The sequence below is a fragment of the Ambystoma mexicanum genome, chromosome 5p (assembly GCF_040938575.1).
Source record: "Ambystoma mexicanum isolate Mex_15411 chromosome 5p, UKY_AmexF1_1, whole genome shotgun sequence".
Lineage (NCBI taxonomy): Eukaryota > Metazoa > Chordata > Amphibia > Caudata > Ambystomatidae > Ambystoma > Ambystoma mexicanum.
The window spans coordinates 741,155,931-741,181,775 of NC_090930.1; the positions used below are offsets into that span (position 1 = coordinate 741,155,931).

Genomic DNA, 25,845 nt, shown 5'->3' on the forward strand with positions numbered 1-25,845 from the left:
ATATGCCTCAAGAGGAAGAATTTGATCTACATGCTCTATAAAGCACAGAGATTGCTATAGCACAACGTCAATCGACAACATCGCTGTGTTTGTATGATATCAGTCAATTGGGACTATGAATCTGTAAAAATTGTAAATGTGCTCTATATTGCCATTTCTGATTCATCGCTCTCAGGTGCATCTTGCAAGGGTTCCATGGTGTAATGGTTAGCACTTTGGACTTTGAATCCAACGATCCGAGTTCAAGTCTCGGTGGGACCGTTATCTTGCTCTTACACTCCATTTTCTAATTTCTCAAATTACAATTCAACAGAGTTAATATTCAGAAGTTCAGTCGACTCTCTCTGCACGACATTACATTTAAATGCACTTTGGTGCCTGATACCAATACAGTGATGCAACTACATATCGTTAATGTACAATCCCTAAGGTCAATCAGAGTGGGCACCCAGATATCTCTCAGAAACATTTTCCACAGATGAATAATGTCCAACCTTAACTCTATGAAAAGAAAAATGTACACACTATGTGCAGTAGATTCTCTGCTCACTGGAACATGCAGAAACAACATTGATGTGAAAAGATTGGAAAAAGCCCTATTTTATTAACATTAAAAAATGTTATACAATTATTTTGGTGAATCATATTCACTTTCACAATCATTCCTATGTTTCAAGCAATTTGATGGTCTTATTAAATGTGTAAAAAATGTAATTCTTTGAGTTGACAAACTGTATGGAGAGCAAACTTTTTATAACTTACAAGAGTTATGAGTTCTAGAAAGTAGTGCATTTATTGATCAAGTGCCCTTGTTTAAATGTACTTACTTTATTTGGATCACACCTTTCTCGAAAGAAGAAATAAACTCTAAATTATCAGGAAACAATTCAACTGATTTTAGGGGCCTCCTGGGCTTTCAATGCAAATCGCTGAGATCAAAAGACAGTTTAATAGCCATTATACCTTGGAGCTTTGGAGATATGAGAGTGGGCAGTTTCTTTGTGGCAAAAGAGAGTCATCCCCAGAAACTATTAATATTCTTTGGTCAAAGAAGACTGCCATCAAAGTGGGCTGTAAAGCAAAGCTATTGCTGTTATATCTATCTGCAAATGAAAGGCAACTCTAAAAGAGAAGCAGCCCCAAGGTCCCACCGAGACTTGAACTCGGATCGCTGGATTCAGAGTCCAGAGTGCTAACCATTACACCATGGAACCTACATACTTAGTGACATGATGAACGTCATTGCAGCAAAAAAAGAGCCTTTTAGAGAATGTATGCAATATTCTTTTATCTTATGCCTCCAGAGGAAGAATCCTATCCAAATGAGCTGTAAAGCAAAGAGTTTGCTATTGCGCAACAACCAACTAAACAGTTCCACATTTGCATAATATCCGTGGGCTAGGAATATGAGTTTGTTAAAATGATGCATGAGATCTCGATTCTCATTTCTGTTACAACTCTGTCAGGTTGCACCAGCAAGGGGCCCATGGTGTAATGGTTAGCAAAGAACATTACTGAAGGGCCCCTCGGCCAGCCAGAAAGCCAAAATGGAGAGAACGGGCATGAACTGGTTGTGAATGAGCTTCAAAATGCGTTCACAGGTAATTGAACTGGTGATCTCCTCAGTTTATACACCTGGAACTCCTGTCAATAGCAACAGTCGGCAGCTGGGTTGCCAGACATTTCGTCGAAAAAAATTTGTCGACAGGACAATTGGTCGAAACCATTTGGTCGAAAACCAAATGGTCGAATTGCTTTGTTTTTTATTTTCACATTTTTTTTTGGGGGGGGTTTGGGGGGGTCCCCCCAACCCCCTTTTTTTCTAAAAACCCCTTTTTTTCCCTAAACTACAACCTAAAAAATATATATATAAATAAATTAAAAAAACGACCATTTGGCTTTCGACCAAATTACGTCGACCAAATGTCTTTCGACGAAATGTCTTTCAACGAAATGTCCGGACAGCGGCAGCTGGTCTGTGTCAGTAATGGCAATTTGATTTTGCCATTTTCACAACTCCCTAATAAATGAACAAAATGTTCCATTTGTAGGCACAGTTACATGCTATGGTATGTATACCATGCTTAATAACCACCATAGGAGGCTCAGAGCACCATCCGCATTCTTACGTACAAAACATGTAAGGAAATAATCAGATCTTTTGCTCTGCAGGAGTCAGGCTTCTTTAAAGCCTGACAAAGTGGCAGAGTGCCATTGTAAACTGAGGCATGATGAAACCATGCCCAAGAACCCAGGCAGGTTAAACCCTTCCACTCATGCCCCTAGGCCCCGAATGGCCACGAACGGCCAGGTTCTATAGACAGGGCAGCTGGCATGGATTATGGACACTTTTAACATAGGGTGGTTTTTCAACCTTATCTCCTCTGGGAGCAAAGCGCTGGACAGGGTTTCCTGTACGTTTTTGAGGTTCGCAGGGATCTATGTGTGGATGTTTCTTGGTGTGAAAAGCATGACACCTTTTGGGGTGACACCAGGCTCTTCTGGGAGTTAATTTGCATAATCTCTACTTTCTATTTTATGTGACATGGGCTGCAGTTACATTGTTCTGTTAATAGAGGGCAACACACAGGTCATAGTTCCAAACAGGGGTGCACAGTCTGCTTGCTAGCTTACATTTACAGTTCTATTTGGGATTCACTGCCTTTTCATAAACTGAGTACTCTTCCGGAGTATTTCTAACTTATGTAGGTGTTTTGGGGGTGTTACGTGCCTTTGTATGACTGCTGCAAACCACTTGATATTAGACATTGATTGGAAACGACATAAAAAATCCTGACACATATTGTAAGCGGACATAAAATGACCTATATTAGCTAATATAAGTAAACAGACATCACTCCCCCCTCCCCACAAAAAGGGATGTATGCGTACACAAAAAATAAAAATGAAAAACAAGCAACTACTGCAGTTAAAATCTAAAAATGTAAATTCAGTTACATGATCATGACTCGGAAGGGGAAGTTAAAAAGTAAAAAAACACACGGTAGGAGAGAGGTTAGCTTTACATGCCATGAGGGAGGAAGAGGACTTCCAAGCACTGTTGTGTATGTTGGTCAATCCCTCTGAAACGCAAAAGGGATGTGCACATAGAAATCAAAGCAGAGTCATCCAGAGAGACTATTTAATTCTTTTTTTTTCAAATTCTCAAAAGGAAGCTGCTATCAAATTGAACTATTCATCACAGCCACTGCTAGGAAATCTATGTGCATAAAATGACAATACACCCAAAGGAAAACAAAATATAGCTATAACATGTCAGATTACTAAATTCAGAGTCCAGCCTACTAACCATTAGACCATGGAACCTAAATACTTCCGCAAATGCTGAACTTCATTATGCCAAAACAGAGGCAGTCAGAAACAATATTTAATATTGCTTAATCATATGCCTCAAGAGGAAGAATTTGATCTACATGCTCTATAAAGCACAGAGATTGCTATAGCACAACGTCAATCGACAACATCGCTGTGTTTGTATGATATCAGTCAATTGGGACTATGAATCTGTAAAAATTGTAAATGTGCTCTATATTGCCATTTCTGATTCATCGCTCTCAGGTGCATCTTGCAAGGGTTCCATGGTGTAATGGTTAGCACTTTGGACTTTGAATCCAACGATCCGAGTTCAAGTCTCGGTGGGACCGTTATCTTGCTCTTACACTCCATTTTCTAATTTCTCAAATTACAATTCAACAGAGTTAATATTCAGAAGTTCAGTCGACTCTCTCTGCACGACATTACATTTAAATGCACTTTGGTGCCTGATACCAATACAGTGATGCAACTACATATCGTTAATGTACAATCCCTAAGGTCAATCAGAGTGGGCACCCAGATATCTCTCAGAAACATTTTCCACAGATGAATAATGTCCAACCTTAACTCTATGAAAAGAAAAATGTACACACTATGTGCAGTAGATTCTCTGCTCACTGGAACATGCAGAAACAACATTGATGTGAAAAGATTGGAAAAAGCCCTATTTTATTAACATTAAAAAATGTTATACAATTATTTTGGTGAATCATATTCACTTTCACAATCATTCCTATGTTTCAAGCAATTTGATGGTCTTATTAAATGTGTAAAAAATGTAATTCTTTGAGTTGACAAACTGTATGGAGAGCAAACTTTTTATAACTTACAAGAGTTATGAGTTCTAGAAAGTAGTGCATTTATTGATCAAGTGCCCTTGTTTAAATGTACTTACTTTATTTGGATCACACCTTTCTCGAAAGAAGAAATAAACTCTAAATTATCAGGAAACAATTCAACTGATTTTAGGGGCCTCCTGGGCTTTCAATGCAAATCGCTGAGATCAAAAGACAGTTTAATAGCCATTATACCTTGGAGCTTTGGAGATATGAGAGTGGGCAGTTTCTTTGTGGCAAAAGAGAGTCATCCCCAGAAACTATTAATATTCTTTGGTCAAAGAAGACTGCCATCAAAGTGGGCTGTAAAGCAAAGCTATTGCTGTTATATCTATCTGCAAATGAAAGGCAACTCTAAAAGAGAAGCAGCCCCAAGGTCCCACCGAGACTTGAACTCGGATCGCTGGATTCAGAGTCCAGAGTGCTAACCATTACACCATGGAACCCACATATTCAGTAGCATGATGCACTTCATTCTGGAAAAACAGAGCACATCAGAGAAAATATGTAATATTCCTATATCATTAGACTCCAGAGGAAGAATTTGATCCAAATGAGACATGAAGCCAATACTTTGCGATTGCACAGCATCCAACAGCAACAGTGCTGCTTCGATATAATATCAGTAAACGGTTACTATAGGTCAGTAAAAATCTTGACTGTGCCCTATATTCTCATTGCCCTTATGAAGCTCTGCTCAACAAGGGTTCCATGGTGTAATGGTTAACACTTTGGACTTTGAATCCAGCGATCCGAGTTCAAGTGTCGGTGGAACCTCTCGCTTGCTCTAACACACTTTGTCTCCTTGTTGTCTTAAATTATAGGCCAAAGATAGTAATATTCATAAGGTTAGTGGTGTAGGGTATTCATTTTCGCTCTCACTCTCTGGCATAACTTTTCATAAAAATCCACTTTTGTGCCTAGCACCTTAACCTTTATGCATTTTTTTTAAATGTATGAACAGTGAGGTCATTCTGAGTCGATGGGCAGATCTGCATCGGAAACATACATAAAAGATTTGAAATTTTCAAACTTAACTCAATGTTAAGAAACATGCTCAATCTGTGACCCAATGGATTCTCTTTTTACTTGAAGATGCAGCAACAACATTAATAATACCATTTTGGGAAAAGCAGCTCTATTGTATCGCCATTCTCTTTCAAAATTGTTAAAGGGTTAATCCTATGAAAAGCGACCACATTCAGAATCAATGATATTAATCAAGCGTCTTAACAGTCTTTACATGTTTGTAAAATGAAGGTATCAGTTTGAGATGAAAAATAGAACGAAGAACACACTTTTCTTAATTCACAAAAGGCCTGAGGTGTATAAATACTGTTTGTACCGACCAAGGGCCCATTCGTGAATGTACTTACTTTAGTTGGATCATACCTTTCTTCAAAGAAGACATCCACAATAAACGATAAGGGAAAGGTTCGACTGATGGTAAACTCTTACAGAGATTTGAATGCAAATTATTGGATTCAACCTCCAGGGTGCTACCATTACACCATGGGTCTTTCACACCACAGAAAGTGGTGGGTTTCATTGTGGCTAAAGAGCGTCATCCATGGAAAATCTTTCTTTTTTCAAATGCACCCAGGGAATAATGCTATGAAAGTGGGCGACACAGCAGCGTCATTGCTATTAAAACAAGACACTGAGAGGAAAACAAACACAGTAATTCCCAAGGTCCCACCGAGATTTGAACTCGGATCGCTGGATTCAGAGTCCAGAGTGCTAACCATTACACCATGGAACCTACATACTTAGTGACATGATGAACGTCATTGCAGCAAAAAAAGAGCCTTTTAGAGAATGTATGCAATATTCTTTTATAATGCCTTTTATTATGCCTCCAGAGGAAGAATCCTATCCAAATGAGCTGTAAAGCAAAGAGTTTGCTATTGCGCAACAACCAACTAAACAGTTCCACATTTGCATAATATCCGTGGGCTAGGAATATGAGTTTGTTAAAATGATGCATGAGATCTCGATTCTCATTTCTGTTACAACTCTGTCAGGTTGCACCAGCAAGGGGCCCATGGTGTAATGGTTAGCAAAGAACAGTACTGAAGGGCCCCTCGGCCAGCCAGAAAGCCAAAATGGAGAGAACGGGCATGAACTGGTTGTGAATGAGCTTCAAAATGCGTTCACAGGTAATTGAACTGGTGATCTCCTCAGTTTATACACCTGGAACTCCTGTCAATAGCAACAGTCGGCAGCTGGGTTGCCAGACATTTCGTCGAAAAAAATTTGTCGACAGGACAATTGGTCGAAACCATTTGGTCGAAAACCAAATGGTCGAATTGCTTTGTTTTTTATTTTCACATTTTTTTTGGGGGGGGGGTTTGGGGGGGTCCCCCCAACCCCCTTTTTTTCTAAAAACCCCTTTTTTTCCCTAAACTACAACCTAAAAAATATATATATAAATAAATTAAAAAAACGACCATTTGGCTTTCGACCAAATTACGTCGACCAAATGTCTTTCGACGAAATGTCTTTCAACGAAATGTCCGGACAGCGGCAGCTGGTCTGTGTCAGTAATGGCAATTTGATTTTGCCATTTTCACAACTCCCTAATAAATGAACAAAATGTTCCATTTGTAGGCACAGTTACATGCTATGGTATGTATACCATGCTTAATAACCACCATATGAGGCTCAGAGCACCATCCGCATTCTTACCTACAAAACATGTAAGGAAATAATCAGATCTTTTGCTCTGCAGGAGTCAGGCTTCTTTAAAGCCTGACAAAGTGGCAGAGTGCCATTGTAAACTGAGGCATGATGAAACCATGCCCAAGAACCCAGGCAGGTTAAACCCTTCCACTCATGCCCCAAGGCCCCGAATGGCCACGAACGGCCAGGTTCTATAGACAGGGCAGCTGGCATGGATTATGGACACTTTTAACATAGGGTGGTTTTTCAACCTTATCTCCTCTGGGAGCAAAGCGCTGGACAGGGTTTCCTGTACGTTTTTGAGGTTCGCAGGGATCTATGTGTGGATGTTTCTTGGTGTGAAAAGCATGACACCTTTTGGGGTGACACCAGGCTCTTCTGGGAGTTAATTTGCATAATCTCTACTTTCTATTTTATGTGACATGGGCTGCAGTTACATTGTTCTGTTAATAGAGGGCAACACACAGGTCATAGTTCCAAACAGGGGTGCACAGTCTGCTTGCTAGCTTACATTTACAGTTCTATTTGGGATTCACCGCCTTTTCATAAACTGAGTACTCTTCCGGAGTATTTCTAACTTATGTAGGTGTTTTGGGGGTGTTACGTGCCTTTGTATGACTGCTGCAAACCACTTGATATTAGACATTGATTGGAAACGACATAAAAAATCCTGACACATATTGTAAGCGGACATAAAATGACCTATATTAGCTAATATAAGTAAACAGACATCACTCCCCCCTCCCCACAAAAAGGGATGTATGCGTACACAAAAAATAAAAATGAAAAACAAGCAACTACTGCAGTTAAAATCTAAAAATGTAAATTCAGTTACATGATCATGACTCGGAAGGGGAAGTTAAAAAGTAAAAAAACACACGGTAGGAGAGAGGTTAGCTTTACATGCCATGAGGGAGGAAGAGGTCTTCCAAGCACTGTTGTGTATGTTGGTCAATCCCTCTGAAACGCAAAAGGGATGTGCACATAGAAATCAAAGCAGAGTCATCCAGAGAGACTATTTAATTCTTTTTTTTTCAAATTCTCAAAAGGAAGCTGCTATCAAATTGAACTATTCATCACAGCCACTGCTAGGAAATCTATGTGCATAAAATGACAATACACCCAAAGGAAAACAAAATATAGCTATAACATGTCAGATTACTAAATTCAGAGTCCAGCCTACTAACCATTAGACCATGGAACCTAAATACTTCCGCAAATGCTGAACTTCATTATGCCAAAACAGAGGCAGTCAGAAACAATATTTAATATTGCTTAATCATATGCCTCAAGAGGAAGAATTTGATCTACATGCTCTATAAAGCACAGAGATTGCTATAGCACAACGTCAATCGACAACATCGCTGTGTTTGTATGATATCAGTCAATTGGGACTATGAATCTGTAAAAATTGTAAATGTGCTCTATATTGCCATTTCTGATTCATCGCTCTCAGGTGCATCTTGCAAGGGTTCCATGGTGTAATGGTTAGCACTTTGGACTTTGAATCCAACGATCCGAGTTCAAGTCTCGGTGGGACCGTTATCTTGCTCTTACACTCCATTTTCTAATTTCTCAAATTACAATTCAACAGAGTTAATATTCAGAAGTTCAGTCGACTCTCTCTGCACGACATTACATTTAAATGCACTTTGGTGCCTGATACCAATACAGTGATGCAACTACATATCGTTAATGTACAATCCCTAAGGTCAATCAGAGTGGGCACCCAGATATCTCTCAGAAACATTTTCCACAGATGAATAATGTCCAACCTTAACTCTATGAAAAGAAAAATGTACACACTATGTGCAGTAGATTCTCTGCTCACTGGAACATGCAGAAACAACATTGATGTGAAAAGATTGGAAAAAGCCCTATTTTATTAACATTAAAAAATGTTATACAATTATTTTGGTGAATCATATTCACTTTCACAATCATTCCTATGTTTCAAGCAATTTGATGGTCTTATTAAATGTGTAAAAAATGTAATTCTTTGAGTTGACAAACTGTATGGAGAGCAAACTTTTTATAACTTACAAGAGTTATGAGTTCTAAAAAGTAGTGCATTTACTGATCAAGTGCCCTTGTTTAAATGTACTTACTTTATTTGGATCACACCTTTCTCGAAAGAAGAAATAAACTCTAAATTATCAGGAAACAATTCAACTGATTTTAGGGGCCTCCTGGGCTTTCAATGCAAATCGCTGAGATCAAAAGCCAGTTTAATAGCCATTATACCTTGGAGCTTTGGAGATATGAGAGTGGGCAGTTTCTTTGTGGCAAAAGAGAGTCATCCCCAGAAACTATTAATATTCTTTGGTCAAAGAAGACTGCCATCAAAGTGGGCTGTAAAGCAAAGCTATTGCTGTTATATCTATCTGCAAATGAAAGGCAACTCTAAAAGAGAAGCAGCCCCAAGGTCCCACCGAGACTTGAACTCGGATCGCTGGATTTAGAGTCCAGAGTGCTAACCATTACACCATGGAACCCACATATTCAGTAGCATGATGCACTTCATTCTGGAAAAACAGAGCACATCAGAGAAAATATGTAATATTCCTATATCATTAGACTCCAGAGGAAGAATTTGATCCAAATGAGACATGAAGCCAATACTTTGCGATTGCACAGCATCCAACAGCAACAGTGCTGCTTCGATATAATATCAGTAAACGGTTACTATAGGTCAGTAAAAATCTTGACTGTGCCCTATATTCTCATTGCCCTTATGAAGCTCTGCTCAACAAGGGTTCCATGGTGTAATGGTTAGCACTTTGGACTTTGAATCCAGCGATCCGAGTTCAAGTCTCGGTGGAACCTCTCGCTTGCTCTAACACACTTTGTCTCCTTGTTGTCTTAAATTATAGGCCAAAGATAGTAATATTCATAAGGTTAGTGGTGTAGGGTATTCATTTTCGCTCTCACTCTCTGGCATAACTTTTCATAAAAATCCACTTTTGTGCCTAGCACCTTAACCTTTATGCATTTTTTTTAAATGTATGAACAGTGAGGTCATTCTGAGTCGATGGGCAGATCTGCATCGGAAACATACATAAAAGATTTGAAATTTTCAAACTTAACTCAATGTTAAGAAACATGCTCAATCTGTGACCCAATGGATTCTCTTTTTACTTGAAGATGCAGCAACAACATTAATAATACCATTTTGGGAAAAGCAGCTCTATTGTATCGCCATTCTCTTTCAAAATTGTTAAAGGGTTAATCCTATGAAAAGCGACCACATTCAGAATCAATGATATTAATCAAGCGTCTTAACAGTCTTTACATGTTTGTAAAATGAAGGTATCAGTTTGAGATGAAAAATAGAACGAAGAACACACTTTTCTTAATTCACAAAAGGCCTGAGGTGTATAAATACTGTTTGTACCGACCAAGGGCCCATTCGTGAATGTACTTACTTTAGTTGGATCATACCTTTCTTCAAAGAAGACATCCACAATAAACGATAAGGGAAAGGTTCGACTGATGGTAAACTCTTACAGAGATTTGAATGCAAATTATTGGATTCAACCTCCAGGGTGCTACCATTACACCATGGGTCTTTCACACCACAGAAAGTGGTGGGTTTCATTGTGGCTAAAGAGCGTCATCCATGGAAAATCTTTCTTTTTTCAAATGCACCCAGGGAATAATGCTATGAAAGTGGGCGACACAGCAGCGTCATTGCTATTAAAACAAGACACTGAGAGGAAAACAAACACAGTAATTCCCAAGGTCCCACCGAGATTTGAACTCGGATCGCTGGATTCAGAGTCCAGAGTGCTAACCATTACACCATGGAACCTACATACTTAGTGACATGATGAACGTCATTGCAGCAAAAAAAGAGCCTTTTAGAGAATGTATGCAATATTCTTTTATCTTATGCCTCCAGAGGAAGAATCCTATCCAAATGAGCTGTAAAGCAAAGAGTTTGCTATTGCGCAACAACCAACTAAACAGTTCCACATTTGCATAATATCCGTGGGCTAGGAATATGAGTTTGTTAAAATGATGCATGAGATCTCGATTCTCATTTCTGTTACAACTCTGTCAGGTTGCACCAGCAAGGGGCCCATGGTGTAATGGTTAGCAAAGAACATTACTGAAGGGCCCCTCGGCCAGCCAGAAAGCCAAAATGGAGAGAACGGGCATGAACTGGTTGTGAATGAGCTTCAAAATGCGTTCACAGGTAATTGAACTGGTGATCTCCTCAGTTTATACACCTGGAACTCCTGTCAATAGCAACAGTCGGCAGCTGGGTTGCCAGACATTTCGTCGAAAAAAATTTGTCGACAGGACAATTGGTCGAAACCATTTGGTCGAAAACCAAATGGTCGAATTGCTTTGATTTTTATTTTCACATTTTATTTTGGGGGGGGGGTTTGGGGGGGTCCCCCCAACCCCCTTTTTTCTAAAAACCCCTTTTTTTCCCTAAACTACAACCTAAAAAATATATATATAAATAAATTAAAAAAACGACCATTTGGCTTTCGACCAAATTACGTCGACCAAATGTCTTTCGACGAAATGTCTTTCAACGAAATGTCCGGACAGCGGCAGCTGGTCTGTGTCAGTAATGGCAATTTGATTTTGCCATTTTCACAACTCCCTAATAAATGAACAAAATGTTCCATTTGTAGGCACAGTTACATGCTATGGTATGTATACCATGCTTAATAACCACCATAGGAGGCTCAGAGCACCATCCGCATTCTTACGTACAAAACATGTAAGGAAATAATCAGATCTTTTGCTCTGCAGGAGTCAGGCTTCTTTAAAGCCTGACAAAGTGGCAGAGTGCCATTGTAAACTGAGGCATGATGAAACCATGCCCAAGAACCCAGGCAGGTTAAACCCTTCCACTCATGCCCCTAGGCCCCGAATGGCCACGAACGGCCAGGTTCTATAGACAGGGCAGCTGGCATGGATTATGGACACTTTTAACATAGGGTGGTTTTTCAACCTTATCTCCTCTGGAAGCAAAGCGCTGGACAGGGTTTCCTGTACGTTTTTGAGGTTCGCAGGGATCTATGTGTGGATGTTTCTTGGTGTGAAAAGCATGACACCTTTTGGGGTGACACCAGGCTCTTATGGGAGTTAATTTGCATAATCTCTACTTTCTATTTTATGTGACATGGGCTGCAGTTACATTGTTCTGTTAATAGAGGGCAACACACAGGTCATAGTTCCAAACAGGGGTGCACAGTCTGCTTGCTAGCTTACATTTACAGTTCTATTTGGGATTCACCGCCTTTTCATAAACTGAGTACTCTTCCGGAGTATTTCTAACTTATGTAGGTGTTTTGGGGGTGTTACGTGCCTTTGTATGACTGCTGCAAACCACTTGATATTAGACATTGATTGGAAACGACATAAAAAATCCTGACACATATTGTAAGCGGACATAAAATGACCTATATTAGCTAATATAAGTAAACAGACATCCCTCCCCCCTCCCCACAAAAAGGGATGTATGCGTACACAAAAAATAAAAATGAAAAACAAGCAACTACTGCAGTTAAAATCTAAAAATGTTAATTCAGTTACATGATCATGACTCGGAAGGGGAAGTTAAAAAGTAAAAAAACACACGGTAGGAGAGAGGTTAGCTTTACATGCCATGAGGGAGGAAGAGGTCTTCCAAGCACTGTTGTGTATGTTGGTCAATCCCTCTGAAACGCAAAAGGGATGTGCACATAGAAATCAAAGCAGAGTCATCCAGAGAGACTATTTAATTCTTTTTTTTTCAAATTCTCAAAAGGAAGCTGCTATCAAATTGAACTATTCATCACAGCCACTGCTAGGAAATCTATGTGCATAAAATGACAATACACCCAAAGGAAAACAAAATATAGCTATAACATGTCAGATTACTAAATTCAGAGTCCAGCCTACTAACCATTAGACCATGGAACCTAAATACTTCCGCAAATGCTGAACTTCATTATGCCAAAACAGAGGCAGTCAGAAACAATATTTAATATTGCTTAATCATATGCCTCAAGAGGAAGAATTTGATCTACATGCTCTATAAAGCACAGAGATTGCTATAGCACAACGTCAATCGACAACATCGCTGTGTTTGTATGATATCAGTCAATTGGGACTATGAATCTGTAAAAATTGTAAATATGCTCTATATTGCCATTTCTGATTCATCGCTCTCAGGTGCATCTTGCAAGGGTTCCATGGTGTAATGGTTAGCACTTTGGACTTTGAATCCAACGATCCGAGTTCAAGTCTCGGTGGGACCGTTATCTTGCTCTTACACTCCATTTTCTAATTTCTCAAATTACAATTCAACAGAGTTAATATTCAGAAGTTCAGTCGACTCTCTCTGCACAACATTACATTTAAATGCACTTTGGTGCCTGATACCAATACAGTGATGCAACTACATATCGTTAATGTACAATCCCTAAGGTCAATCAGAGTGGGCACCCAGATATCTCTCAGAAACATTTTCCACAGATGAATAATGTCCAACCTTCACTCTATGAAAAGAAAAATGTACACACTATGTGCAGTAGATTCTCTGCTCACTGGAACATGCAGAAACAACATTGATGTGAAAAGATTGGAAAAAGCCCTATTTTATTAACATTAAAAAATGTTATACAATTATTTTGGTGAATCATATTCACTTTCACAATCATTCCTATGTTTCAAGCAATTTGATGGTCTTATTAAATGTGTAAAAAATGTAATTCTTTGAGTTGACAAACTGTATGGAGAGCACACTTTTTATAACTTACAAGAGTTATGAGTTCTAGAAAGTAGTGCATTTACTGATCAAGTGCCCTTGTTTAAATGTACTTACTTTATTTGGATCACACCTTTCTCGAAAGAAGAAATAAACTCTAAATTATCAGGAAACAATTCAACTGATTTTAGGGGCCTCCTGGGCTTTCAATGCAAATCGCTGAGATCAAAAGCCAGTTTAATAGCCATTATACCTTGGAGCTTTGGAGATATGAGAGTGGGCAGTTTCTTTGTGGCAAAAGAGAGTCATCCCCAGAAACTATTAATATTCTTTGGTCAAAGAAGACTGCCATCAAAGTGGGCTGTAAAGCAAAGCTATTGCTGTTATATCTATCTGCAAATGAAAGGCAACTCTAAAAGAGAAGCAGCCCCAAGGTCCCACCGAGACTTGAACTCGGATCGCTGGATTCAGAGTCCAGAGTGCTAACCATTACACCATGGAACCCACATATTCAGTAGCATGATGCACTTCATTCTGGAAAAACAGAGCACATCAGAGAAAATATGTAATATTCCTATATCATTAGACTCCAGAGGAAGAATTTGATCCAAATGAGACATGAAGCCAATACTTTGCGATTGCACAGCATCCAACAGCAACAGTGCTGCTTCGATATAATATCAGTAAACGGTTACTATAGGTCAGTAAAAATCTTGACTGTGCCCTATATTCTCATTGCCCTTATGAAGCTCTGCTCAACAAGGGTTCCATGGTGTAATGGTTAGCACTTTGGACTTTGAATCCAGCGATCCGAGTTCAAGTCTCGGTGGAACCTCTCGCTTGCTCTAACACACTTTGTCTCCTTGTTGTCTTAAACTATAGGCCAAAGATAGTAATATTCATAAGGTTAGTGGTGTAGGGTATTCATTTTCGCTCTCACTCTCTGGCATAACTTTTCATAAAAATCCACTTTTGTGCCTAGCACCTTAACCTTTATGCATTTTTTTTAAATGTATGAACAGTGAGGTCATTCTGAGTCGATGGGCAGATCTGCATCGGAAACATACATAAAAGATTTGAAATTTTCAAACTTAACTCAATGTTAAGAAACATGCTCAATCTGTGACCCAATGGATTCTCTTTTTACTTGAAGATGCAGCAACAACATTAATAATACCATTTTGGGAAAAGCAGCTCTATTGTATCGCCATTCTCTTTCAAAATTGTTAAAGGGTTAATCCTATGAAAAGCGACCACATTCAGAATCAATGATATTAATCAAGCGTCTTAACAGTCTTTACATGTTTGTAAAATGAAGGTATCAGTTTGAGATGAAAAATAGAACGAAGAACACACTTTTCTTAATTCACAAAAGGCCTGAGGTGTATAAATACTGTTTGTACCGACCAAGGGCCCATTCGTGAATGTACTTACTTTAGTTGGATCATACCTTTCTTCAAAGAAGACATCCACAATAAACGATAAGGGAAAGGTTCGACTGATGGTAAACTCTTACAGAGATTTGAATGCAAATTATTGGATTCAACCTCCAGGGTGCTACCATTACACCATGGGTCTTTCACACCACAGAAAGTGGTGGGTTTCATTGTGGCTAAAGAGCGTCATCCATGGAAAATCTTTCTTTTTTCAAATGCACCCAGGGAATAATGCTATGAAAGTGGGCGACACAGCAGCGTCATTGCTATTAAAACAAGACACTGAGAGGAAAACAAACACAGTAATTCCCAAGGTCCCACCGAGATTTGAACTCGGATCGCTGGATTCAGAGTCCAGAGTGCTAACCATTACACCATGGAACCTACATACTTAGTGACATGATGAACGTCATTGCAGCAAAAAAAGAGCCTTTTAGAGAATGTATGCAATATTCTTTTATCTTATGCCTCCAGAGGAAGAATCCTATCCAAATGAGCTGTAAAGCAAAGAGTTTGCTATTGCGCAACAACCAACTAAACAGTTCCACATTTGCATAATATCCGTGGGCTAGGAATATGAGTTTGTTAAAATGATGCATGAGATCTCGATTCTCATTTCTGTTACAACTCTGTCAGGTTGCACCAGCAAGGGGCCCATGGTGTAATGGTTAGCAAAGAACATTACTGAAGGGCCCCTCGGCCAGCCAGAAAGCCAAAATGGAGAGAACGGGCATGAACTGGTTGTGAATGAGCTTCAAAATGCGTTCACAGGTAATTGAACTGGTGATCTCCTCAGTTTATACACCTGGAACTCCTGTCAATAGCAACAGTCGGCAGCTGGGTTGCCAGACATTTCGTCGAAAAAAATTTGTCGACAGGACAATTGGTCGAAACCATTTGGTCGAAAACCAAATGGTCGAATTGCTTTGTTTTTTATTTTCACATTTTTTTAAGGGGGGGGGTTTGGGGGGGTCCCCCCAACCCCCTTTTTTTCTAAAAACCCCTTTTTTTCCCTAAACTACAACCTAAAAAATATATATATAAATAAATTAAAAAAACGACCATTTGGCTTTCGACCAAATTACGTCGACCAAATGTCTTTCGACGAAATGTCTTTCAACGAAATGTCCGGACAGCGGCAGCTGGTCTGTGTCAGTAATGGCAATTTGATTTTGCCATTTTCACAACTCCCTAATAAATGAACAAAATGTTCCATTTGTAGGCACAGTTACATGCTATGGTATGTATACCATGCTTAATAACCACCATAGGAGGCTCAGAGCACCATCCGCATTCTTACGTACAAAACATGTAAGGAAATAATCAGATCTTTTGCTCTGCAGGAGTCAGGCTTCTTTAAAGCCTGACAAAGTGGCAGAGTGCCATTGTAAACTGAGGCATGATGAAACCATGCCCAAGAACCCAGGCAGGTTAAACCCTTCCACTCATGCCCCTAGGCCCCGAATGGCCACGAACGGCCAGGTTCTATAGACAGGGCAGCTGGCATGGATTATGGACACTTTTAACATAGGGTGGTTTTTCAACCTTATCTCCTCTGGGAGCAAAGCGCTGGACAGGGTTTTCTGTCCGTTTTTGAGGTTCGCAGGGATCTATGTGTGGATGTTTCTTGGTGTGAAAAGCATGACACCTTTTGGGGTGACACCAGGCTCTTCTGGGAGTTAATTTGCATAATCTCTACTTTCTATTTTATGTGACATGGGCTGCTTACATTGTTCTGTTAATAGAGGGCAACACACAGGTCATAGTTCCAAACAGGGGTGCACAGTCTGCTTGCTAGCTTACATTTACAGTTCTATTTGGGATTCACCGCCTTTTCATAAACTGAGTACTCTTCCGGAGAATTTCTAACTTATGAAGGTGTTTTGGGGGTGTTACGTGCCTTTGTATGACTGCTGCAAACCACTTGATATTAGACATTGATTGGAAACGACATAAAAAATCCTGACACATATTGTAAGCGGACATAAAATGACCTATATTAGCTAATATAAGTAAACAGACATCACTCCCCCCTCCCCACAAAAAGGGATGTATGCGTACACAAAAAATAAAAATGAAAAACAAGCAACTACTGCAGTTAAAATCTAAAAATGTAAATTCAGTTACATGATCATGACTCGGAAGGGGAAGTTAAAAAGTAAAAAAACACACGGTAGGAGAGAGGTTAGCTTTACATGCCATGAGGGAGGAAGAGGTCTTCCAAGCACTGTTGTGTATGTTGGTCAATCCCTCTGAAACGCAAAAGGGATGTGCACATAGAAATCAAAGCAGAGTCATCCAGAGAGACTATTTAATTCTTTTTTTTTCAAATTCTCAAAAGGAAGCTGCTATCAAATTGAACTATTCATCACAGCCACTGCTAGGAAATCTATGTGCATAAAATGACAATACACCCAAAGGAAAACAAAATATAGCTATAACATGTCAGATTACTAAATTCAGAGTCCAGCCTACTAACCATTAGACCATGGAACCTAAATACTTCCGCAAATGCTGAACTTCATTATGCCAAAACAGAGGCAGTCAGAAACAATATTTAATATTGCTTAATCATATGCCTCAAGAGGAAGAATTTGATCTACATGCTCTATAAAGCACAGAGATTGCTATAGCACAACGTCAATCGACAACATCGCTGTGTTTGTATGATATCAGTCAATTGGGACTATGAATCTGTAAAAATTGTAAATGTGCTCTATATTGCCATTTCTGATTCATCGCTCTCAGGTGCATCTTGCAAGGGTTCCATGGTGTAATGGTTAGCACTTTGGACTTTGAATCCAACGATCCGAGTTCAAGTCTCGGTGGGACCGTTATCTTGCTCTTACACTCCATTTTCTAATTTCTCAAATTACAATTCAACAGAGTTAATATTCAGAAGTTCAGTCGACTCTCTCTGCACGACATTACATTTAAATGCACTTTGGTGCCTGATACCAATACAGTGATGCAACTACATATCGTTAATGTACAATCCCTAAGGTCAATCAGAGTGGGCACCCAGATATCTCTCAGAAACATTTTCCACAGATGAATAATGTCCAACCTTAACTCTATGAAAAGAAAAATGTACACACTATGTGCAGTAGATTCTCTGCTCACTGGAACATGCAGAAACAACATTGATGTGAAAAGATTGGAAAAAGCCCTATTTTATTAACATTAAAAAATGTTATACAATTATTTTGGTGAATCATATTCACTTTCACAATCATTCCTATGTTTCAAGCAATTTGATGGTCTTATTAAATGTGTAAAAAATGTAATTCTTTGAGTTGACAAACTGTATGGAGAGCAAACTTTTTATAACTTACAAGAGTTATGAGTTCTAGAAAGTAGTGCATTTACTGATCAAGTGCCCTTGTTTAAATGTACTTACTTTATTTGGATCACACCTTTCTCGAAAGAAGAAATAAACTCTAAATTATCAGGAAACAATTCAACTGATTTTAGGGGCCTCCTGGGCTTTCAATGCAAATCGCTGAGATCAAAAGCCAGTTTAATAGCCATTATACCTTGGAGCTTTGGAGATATGAGAGTGGGCAGTTTCTTTGTGGCAAAAGAGAGTCATCCCCAGAAACTATTAATATTCTTTGGTCAAAGAAGACTGCCATCAAAGTGGGCTGTAAAGCAAAGCTATTGCTGTTATATCTATCTGCAAATGAAAGGCAACTCTAAAAGAGAAGCAGCCCCAAGGTCCCACCGAGACTTGAACTCGGATCGCTGGATTCAGAGTCCAGAGTGCTAACCATTACACCATGGAACCCACATATTCAGTAGCATGATGCACTTCATTCTGGAAAAACAGAGCACATCAGAGAAAATATGTAATATTCCTATATCATTAGACTCCAGAGGAAGAATTTGATCCAAATGAGACATGAAGCCAATACTTTGCGATTGCACAGCATCCAACAGCAACAGTGCTGCTTCGATATAATATCAGTAAACGGTTACTATAGGTCAGTAAAAATCTTGACTGTGCCCTATATTCTCATTGCCCTTATGAAGCTCTGCTCAACAAGGGTTCCATGGTGTAATGGTTAGCACTTTGGACTTTGAATCCAGCGATCCGAGTTCAAGTCTCGGTGGAACCTCTCGCTTGCTCTAACACACTTTGTCTCCTTGTTGTCTTAAATTATAGGCCAAAGATAGTAATATTCATAAGGTTAGTGGTGTAGGGTATTCATTTTCGCTCTCAATCTCTGGCATAACTTTTCATAAAAATCCACTTTTGTGCCTAGCACCTTAACCTTTATGCATTTTTTTTAAATGTATGAACAGTGAGGTCATTCTGAGTCGATGGGCAGATCTGCATCGGAAACATACATAAAAGATTTGAAATTTTCAAACTTAACTCAATGTTAAGAAACATGCTCAATCTGTGACCCAATGGATTCTCTTTTTACTTGAAGATGCAGCAACAACATTAATAATACCATTTTGGGAAAAGCAGCTCTATTGTATCGCCATTCTCTTTCAAAATTGTTAAAGGGTTAATCCTATGAAAAGCGACCACATTCAGAATCAATGATATTAATCAAGCGTCTTAACAGTCTTTACATGTTTGTAAAATGAAGGTATCAGTTTGAGATGAAAAATAGAACGAAGAACACACTTTTCTTAATTCACAAAAGGCCTGAGGTGTATAAATACTGTTTGTACCGACCAAGGGCCCATTCGTGAATGTACTTACTTTAGTTGGATCATACCTTTCTTCAAAGAAGACATCCACAATAAACGATAAGGGAAAGGTTCGACTGATGGTAAACTCTTACAGAGATTTGAATGCAAATTATTGGATTCAACCTCCAGGGTGCTACCATTACACCATGGGTCTTTCACACCACAGAAAGTGGTGGGTTTCATTGTGGCTAAAGAGCGTCATCCATGGAAAATCTTTCTTTTTTCAAATGCACCCAGGGAATAATGCTATGAAAGTGGGCGACACAGCAGCGTCATTGCTATTAAAACAAGACACTGAGAGGAAAACAAACACAGTAATTCCCAAGGTCCCACCGAGATTTGAACTCGGATCGCTGGGTTCAGAGTCCAGAGTGCTAACCATTACACCATGGAACCTACATACTTAGTGACATGATGAACGTCATTGCAGCAAAAAAAGAGCCTTTTAGAGAATGTATGCAATATTCTTTTATCTTATGCCTCCAGAGGAAGAATCCTATCGAAATGAGCTGTAAAGCAAAGAGTTTGCTATTGCGCAACAACCAACTAAACAGTTCCACATTTGCATAATATCCGTGGGCTAGGAATATGAGTTTGTTAAAATGATGCATGAGATCTCGATTCTCATTTCTGTTACAACTCTGTCAGGTTGCACCAGCAAGGGGCCCATGGTGTAATGGTTAGCAAAGAACATTACTGAAGGGCCCCTCGGCCAGCCAGAAGCCAAAATGGAGAGAACGGGCATGAACTGGTTGTGAATGAGCTTCAAAATGCGTTCACAGGTAATTGAACTGGTGATCTCCTCAGTTTATACACCTGGAACTCCTGTCAATAGCAACAGTCGGCAGCTGGGTTGCCAGACATTTCGTCGAAAAAAATTTGTCGACAGGACAATTGGTCGAAACCATTTGGTCGAAAACCAAATGGTCGAATTGCTTTGTTTTTTATTTTCACATTTTATTTTGGGGGGGGGTTTGGGGGGGTCCCCCCAACCCCCTTTTTTCTAAAAACCCCTTTTTTTCCCTAAACTCCAACCTAAAAACTATATATATAAATAAATTAAAAAAACGACCATTTGGCTTTCGACCAAATTACGTCGACCAAATGTCTTTCGACGAAATGTCTTTCAACGAAATGTCCGGACAGCGGCAGCTGGTCTGTGTCAGTAATGGCAATTTGATTTTGCCATTTTCACAACTCCCTAATAAATGAACTAAATGTTCCATTTGTAGGCACAGTTACATGCTATGGTATGTATACCATGCTTAATAACCACCATAGGAGGCTCAGAGCACCATCCGCATTCTTACGTACAAAACATGTAAGGAAATAATCAGATTTTTTGCTCTGCAGGAGTCAGGCTTCTTTAAAGCCTGACAAAGTGGCAGAGTGCCATTGTAAACTGAGGCATGATGAAACCATGCCCAAGAACCCAGGCAGGTTAAACCCTTCCACTCATGCCCCTAGGCCCCGAATGGCCACGAACGGCCAGGTTCTATAGACAGGGCAGCTGGCATGGATTATGGACACTTTTAACATAGGGTGGTTTTTCAACCTTATCTCCTCTGGGAGCAAAGCGCTGGACAGGGTTTCCTGTACGTTTTTGAGGTTCGCAGGGATCTATGTGTGGATGTTTCTTGGTGTGAAAAGCATGACACCTTTTGGGGTGACACCAGGCTCTTCTGGGAGTTAATTTGCATAATCTCTACTTTCTATTTTATGTGACATGGGCTGCAGTTACATTGTTCTGTTAATAGAGGGCAACACACAGGTCATAGTTCCAAACAGGGGTGCACAGTCTGCTTGCTAGCTTACATTTACAGTTCTATTTGGGATTCACCGCCTTTTCATAAACTGAGTACTCTTCCGGAGTATTTCTAACTTATGTAGGTGTTTTGGGGGTGTTACGTGCCTTTGTATGACTGCTGCAAACCACTTGATATTAGACATTGATTGGAAACGACATAAAAAATCCTGACACATATTGTAAGCGGACATAAAATGACCTATATTAGCTAATATAAGTAAACAGACATCACTCCCCCCTCCCCACAAAAAGGGATGTATGCGTACACAAAAAATAAAAATGAAAAACAAGCAACTACTGCAGTTAAAATCTAAAAATGTAAATTCAGTTACATGATCATGACTCGGAAGGGGAAGTTAAAAAGTAAAAAAACACACGGTAGGAGAGAGGTTAGCTTTACATGCCATGAGGGAGGAAGAGGTCTTCCAAGCACTGTTGTGTATGTTGGTCAATCCCTCTGAAACGCAAAAGGGATGTGCACATAGAAATCAAAGCAGAGTCATCCAGAGAGACTATTTAATTCTTTTTTTTTCAAATTCTCAAAAGGAAGCTGCTATCAAATTGAACTATTCATCACAGCCACTGCTAGGAAATCTATGTGCATAAAATGACAATACACCCAAAGGAAAACAAAATATAGCTATAACATGTCAGATTACTAAATTCAGAGTCCAGCCTACTAACCATTAGACCATGGAACCTAAATACTTCCGCAAATGCTGAACTTCATTATGCCAAAACAGAGGCAGTCAGAAACAATATTTAATATTGCTTAATCATATGCCTCAAGAGGAAGAATTTGATCTACATGCTCTATAAAGCACAGAGATTGCTATAGCACAACGTCAATCGACAACATCGCTGTGTTTGTATGATATCAGTCAATTGGGACTATGAATCTGTAAAAATTGTAAATGTGCTCTATATTGCCATTTCTGATTCATCGCTCTCAGGTGCATCTTGCAAGGGTTCCATGGTGTAATGGTTAGCACTTTGGACTTTGAATCCAACGATCCGAGTTCAAGTCTCGGTGGGACCGTTATCTTGCTCTTACACTCCATTTTCTAATTTCTCAAATTACAATTCAACAGAGTTAATATTCAGAAGTTCAGTCGACTCTCTCTGCACGACATTACATTTAAATGCACTTTGGTGCCTGATACCAATACAGTGATGCAACTACATATCGTTAATGTACAATCCCTAAGGTCAATCAGAGTGGGCACCCAGATATCTCTCAGAAACATTTTCCACAGATGAATAATGTCCAACCTTAACTCTATGAAAAGAAAAATGTACACACTATGTGCAGTAGATTCTCTGCTCACTGGAACATGCAGAAACAACATTGATGTGAAAAGATTGGAAAAAGCCCTATTTTATTAACATTAAAAAATGTTATACAATTATTTTGGTGAATCATATTCACTTTCACAATCATTCCTATGTTTCAAGCAATTTGATGGTCTTATTAAATGTGTAAAAAATGTAATTCTTTGAGTTGACAAACTGTATGGAGAGCAAACTTTTTATAACTTACAAGAGTTATGAGTTCTAAAAAGTAGTGCATTTACTGATCAAGTGCCCTTGTTTAAATGTACTTACTTTATTTGGATCACACCTTTCTCGAAAGAAGAAATAAACTCTAAATTATCAGGAAACAATTCAACTGATTTTAGGGGCCTCCTGGGCTTTCAATGCAAATCGCTGAGATCAAAAGCCAGTTTAATAGCCATTATACCTTGGAGCTTTGGAGATATGAGAGTGGGCAGTTTCTTTGTGGCAAAAGAGAGTCATCCCCAGAAACTATTAATATTCTTTGGTCAAAGAAGACTGCCATCAAAGTGGGCTGTAAAGCAAAGCTATTGCTGTTATATCTATCTGCAAATGAAAGGCAACTCTAAAAGAGAAGCAGCCCCAAGGTCCCACCGAGACTTGAACTCGGATCGCTGGATTTAGAGTCCAGAGTGCTAACCATTACACCATGGAACCCACATATTCAGTAGCATGATGCACTTCATTCTGGAAAAACAGAGCACATCAGAGAAAATATGTAATATTCCTATATCATTAGACTCCAGAGGAAGAATTTGATCCAAATGAGACATGAAGCCAATACTTTGCGATTGCACAGCATCCAACAGCAACAGTGCTGCTTCGATATAATATCAGTAAACGGTTACTATAGGTCAGTAAAAATCTTGACTGTGCCCTATATTCTCATTGCCCTTATGAAGCTCTGCTCAACAAGGGTTCCATGGTGTAATGGTTAGCACTTTGGACTTTGAATCCAGCGATCCGAGTTCAAGTCTCGGTGGAACCTCTCGCTTGCTCTAACACACTTTGTCTCCTTGTTGTCTTAAATTATAGGCCAAAGATAGTAATATTCATAAGGTTAGTGGTGTAGGGTATTCATTTTCGCTCTCACTCTCTGGCATAACTTTTCATAAAAATCCACTTTTGTGCCTAGCACCTTAACCTTTATGCATTTTTTTTAAATGTATGAACAGTGAGGTCATTCTGAGTCGATGGGCAGATCTGCATCGGAAACATACATAAAAGATTTGAAATTTTCAAACTTAACTCAATGTTAAGAAACATGCTCAATCTGTGACCCAATGGATTCTCTTTTTACTTGAAGATGCAGCAACAACATTAATAATACCATTTTGGGAAAAGCAGCTCTATTGTATCGCCATTCTCTTTCAAAATTGTTAAAGGGTTAATCCTATGAAAAGCGACCACATTCAGAATCAATGATATTAATCAAGCGTCTTAACAGTCTTTACATGTTTGTAAAATGAAGGTATCAGTTTGAGATGAAAAATAGAACGAAGAACACACTTTTCTTAATTCACAAAAGGCCTGAGGTGTATAAATACTGTTTGTACCGACCAAGGGCCCATTCGTGAATGTACTTACTTTAGTTGGATCATACCTTTCTTCAAAGAAGACATCCACAATAAACGATAAGGGAAAGGTTCGACTGATGGTAAACTCTTACAGAGATTTGAATGCAAATTATTGGATTCAACCTCCAGGGTGCTACCATTACACCATGGGTCTTTCACACCACAGAAAGTGGTGGGTTTCATTGTGGCTAAAGAGCGTCATCCATGGAAAATCTTTCTTTTTTCAAATGCACCCAGGGAATAATGCTATGAAAGTGGGCGACACAGCAGCGTCATTGCTATTAAAACAAGACACTGAGAGGAAAACAAACACAGTAATTCCCAAGGTCCCACCGAGATTTGAACTCGGATCGCTGGATTCAGAGTCCAGAGTGCTAACCATTACACCATGGAACCTACATACTTAGTGACATGATGAACGTCATTGCAGCAAAAAAAGAGCCTTTTAGAGAATGTATGCAATATTCTTTTATCTTATGCCTCCAGAGGAAGAATCCTATCCAAATGAGCTGTAAAGCAAAGAGTTTGCTATTGCGCAACAACCAACTAAACAGTTCCACATTTGCATAATATCCGTGGGCTAGGAATATGAGTTTGTTAAAATGATGCATGAGATCTCGATTCTCATTTCTGTTACAACTCTGTCAGGTTGCACCAGCAAGGGGCCCATGGTGTAATGGTTAGCAAAGAACATTACTGAAGGGCCCCTCGGCCAGCCAGAAAGCCAAAATGGAGAGAACGGGCATGAACTGGTTGTGAATGAGCTTCAAAATGCGTTCACAGGTAATTGAACTGGTGATCTCCTCAGTTTATACACCTGGAACTCCTGTCAATAGCAACAGTCGGCAGCTGGGTTGCCAGACATTTCGTCGAAAAAAATTTGTCGACAGGACAATTGGTCGAAACCATTTGGTCGAAAACCAAATGGTCGAATTGCTTTGATTTTTATTTTCACATTTTATTTTGGGGGGGGGGTTTGGGGGGGTCCCCCCAACCCCCTTTTTTCTAAAAACCCCTTTTTTTCCCTAAACTACAACCTAAAAAATATATATATAAATAAATTAAAAAAACGACCATTTGGCTTTCGACCAAATTACGTCGACCAAATGTCTTTCGACGAAATGTCTTTCAACGAAATGTCCGGACAGCGGCAGCTGGTCTGTGTCAGTAATGGCAATTTGATTTTGCCATTTTCACAACTCCCTAATAAATGAACAAAATGTTCCATTTGTAGGCACAGTTACATGCTATGGTATGTATACCATGCTTAATAACCACCATAGGAGGCTCAGAGCACCATCCGCATTCTTACGTACAAAACATGTAAGGAAATAATCAGATCTTTTGCTCTGCAGGAGTCAGGCTTCTTTAAAGCCTGACAAAGTGGCAGAGTGCCATTGTAAACTGAGGCATGATG

The 25,845-nt window shown here is 39.3% G+C and overlaps 20 non-coding genes across 20 annotated transcripts; 11 read left to right on the forward strand and 9 right to left on the reverse strand.

Moving 5' to 3' along the window:
• Positions 1-189: 189 nt before the first annotated feature.
• TRNAQ-UUG (transfer RNA glutamine (anticodon UUG)) lies at positions 190-261 on the forward strand. Its single transcript has one exon. It is a non-coding gene; the product is annotated as a tRNA-Gln (tRNA).
• An 881-nt stretch (positions 262-1,142) lies between these two features.
• On the reverse strand, positions 1,143-1,214 carry TRNAQ-CUG (transfer RNA glutamine (anticodon CUG)). Its single transcript has one exon. It is a non-coding gene; the product is annotated as a tRNA-Gln (tRNA).
• Positions 1,215-3,593: 2,379 nt separating this feature from the next.
• TRNAQ-UUG (transfer RNA glutamine (anticodon UUG)) lies at positions 3,594-3,665 on the forward strand. The gene has a single exon. It is a non-coding gene; the product is annotated as a tRNA-Gln (tRNA).
• An 881-nt stretch (positions 3,666-4,546) lies between these two features.
• On the reverse strand, positions 4,547-4,618 carry TRNAQ-CUG (transfer RNA glutamine (anticodon CUG)). Its single transcript has one exon. It is a non-coding gene; the product is annotated as a tRNA-Gln (tRNA).
• A 259-nt stretch (positions 4,619-4,877) lies between these two features.
• Positions 4,878-4,949, forward strand: TRNAQ-UUG (transfer RNA glutamine (anticodon UUG)). Its single transcript has one exon. It is a non-coding gene; the product is annotated as a tRNA-Gln (tRNA).
• A 913-nt stretch (positions 4,950-5,862) lies between these two features.
• On the reverse strand, positions 5,863-5,934 carry TRNAQ-CUG (transfer RNA glutamine (anticodon CUG)). Its single transcript has one exon. It is a non-coding gene; the product is annotated as a tRNA-Gln (tRNA).
• A 2,390-nt stretch (positions 5,935-8,324) lies between these two features.
• Positions 8,325-8,396, forward strand: TRNAQ-UUG (transfer RNA glutamine (anticodon UUG)). The gene has a single exon. It is a non-coding gene; the product is annotated as a tRNA-Gln (tRNA).
• A 1,212-nt stretch (positions 8,397-9,608) lies between these two features.
• TRNAQ-UUG (transfer RNA glutamine (anticodon UUG)) lies at positions 9,609-9,680 on the forward strand. The gene has a single exon. It is a non-coding gene; the product is annotated as a tRNA-Gln (tRNA).
• A 913-nt stretch (positions 9,681-10,593) lies between these two features.
• On the reverse strand, positions 10,594-10,665 carry TRNAQ-CUG (transfer RNA glutamine (anticodon CUG)). The gene has a single exon. It is a non-coding gene; the product is annotated as a tRNA-Gln (tRNA).
• Positions 10,666-13,045: 2,380 nt separating this feature from the next.
• TRNAQ-UUG (transfer RNA glutamine (anticodon UUG)) lies at positions 13,046-13,117 on the forward strand. The gene has a single exon. It is a non-coding gene; the product is annotated as a tRNA-Gln (tRNA).
• Positions 13,118-13,998: 881 nt separating this feature from the next.
• Positions 13,999-14,070, reverse strand: TRNAQ-CUG (transfer RNA glutamine (anticodon CUG)). Its single transcript has one exon. It is a non-coding gene; the product is annotated as a tRNA-Gln (tRNA).
• A 259-nt stretch (positions 14,071-14,329) lies between these two features.
• Positions 14,330-14,401, forward strand: TRNAQ-UUG (transfer RNA glutamine (anticodon UUG)). Its single transcript has one exon. It is a non-coding gene; the product is annotated as a tRNA-Gln (tRNA).
• A 913-nt stretch (positions 14,402-15,314) lies between these two features.
• Positions 15,315-15,386, reverse strand: TRNAQ-CUG (transfer RNA glutamine (anticodon CUG)). The gene has a single exon. It is a non-coding gene; the product is annotated as a tRNA-Gln (tRNA).
• A 2,378-nt stretch (positions 15,387-17,764) lies between these two features.
• Positions 17,765-17,836, forward strand: TRNAQ-UUG (transfer RNA glutamine (anticodon UUG)). The gene has a single exon. It is a non-coding gene; the product is annotated as a tRNA-Gln (tRNA).
• An 881-nt stretch (positions 17,837-18,717) lies between these two features.
• TRNAQ-CUG (transfer RNA glutamine (anticodon CUG)) lies at positions 18,718-18,789 on the reverse strand. The gene has a single exon. It is a non-coding gene; the product is annotated as a tRNA-Gln (tRNA).
• A 259-nt stretch (positions 18,790-19,048) lies between these two features.
• On the forward strand, positions 19,049-19,120 carry TRNAQ-UUG (transfer RNA glutamine (anticodon UUG)). The gene has a single exon. It is a non-coding gene; the product is annotated as a tRNA-Gln (tRNA).
• Positions 19,121-20,033: 913 nt separating this feature from the next.
• TRNAQ-CUG (transfer RNA glutamine (anticodon CUG)) lies at positions 20,034-20,105 on the reverse strand. The gene has a single exon. It is a non-coding gene; the product is annotated as a tRNA-Gln (tRNA).
• Positions 20,106-22,483: 2,378 nt separating this feature from the next.
• TRNAQ-UUG (transfer RNA glutamine (anticodon UUG)) lies at positions 22,484-22,555 on the forward strand. Its single transcript has one exon. It is a non-coding gene; the product is annotated as a tRNA-Gln (tRNA).
• A 1,212-nt stretch (positions 22,556-23,767) lies between these two features.
• TRNAQ-UUG (transfer RNA glutamine (anticodon UUG)) lies at positions 23,768-23,839 on the forward strand. The gene has a single exon. It is a non-coding gene; the product is annotated as a tRNA-Gln (tRNA).
• Positions 23,840-24,752: 913 nt separating this feature from the next.
• On the reverse strand, positions 24,753-24,824 carry TRNAQ-CUG (transfer RNA glutamine (anticodon CUG)). The gene has a single exon. It is a non-coding gene; the product is annotated as a tRNA-Gln (tRNA).
• Between the last annotated feature and the right edge of the window lie 1,021 nt (positions 24,825-25,845).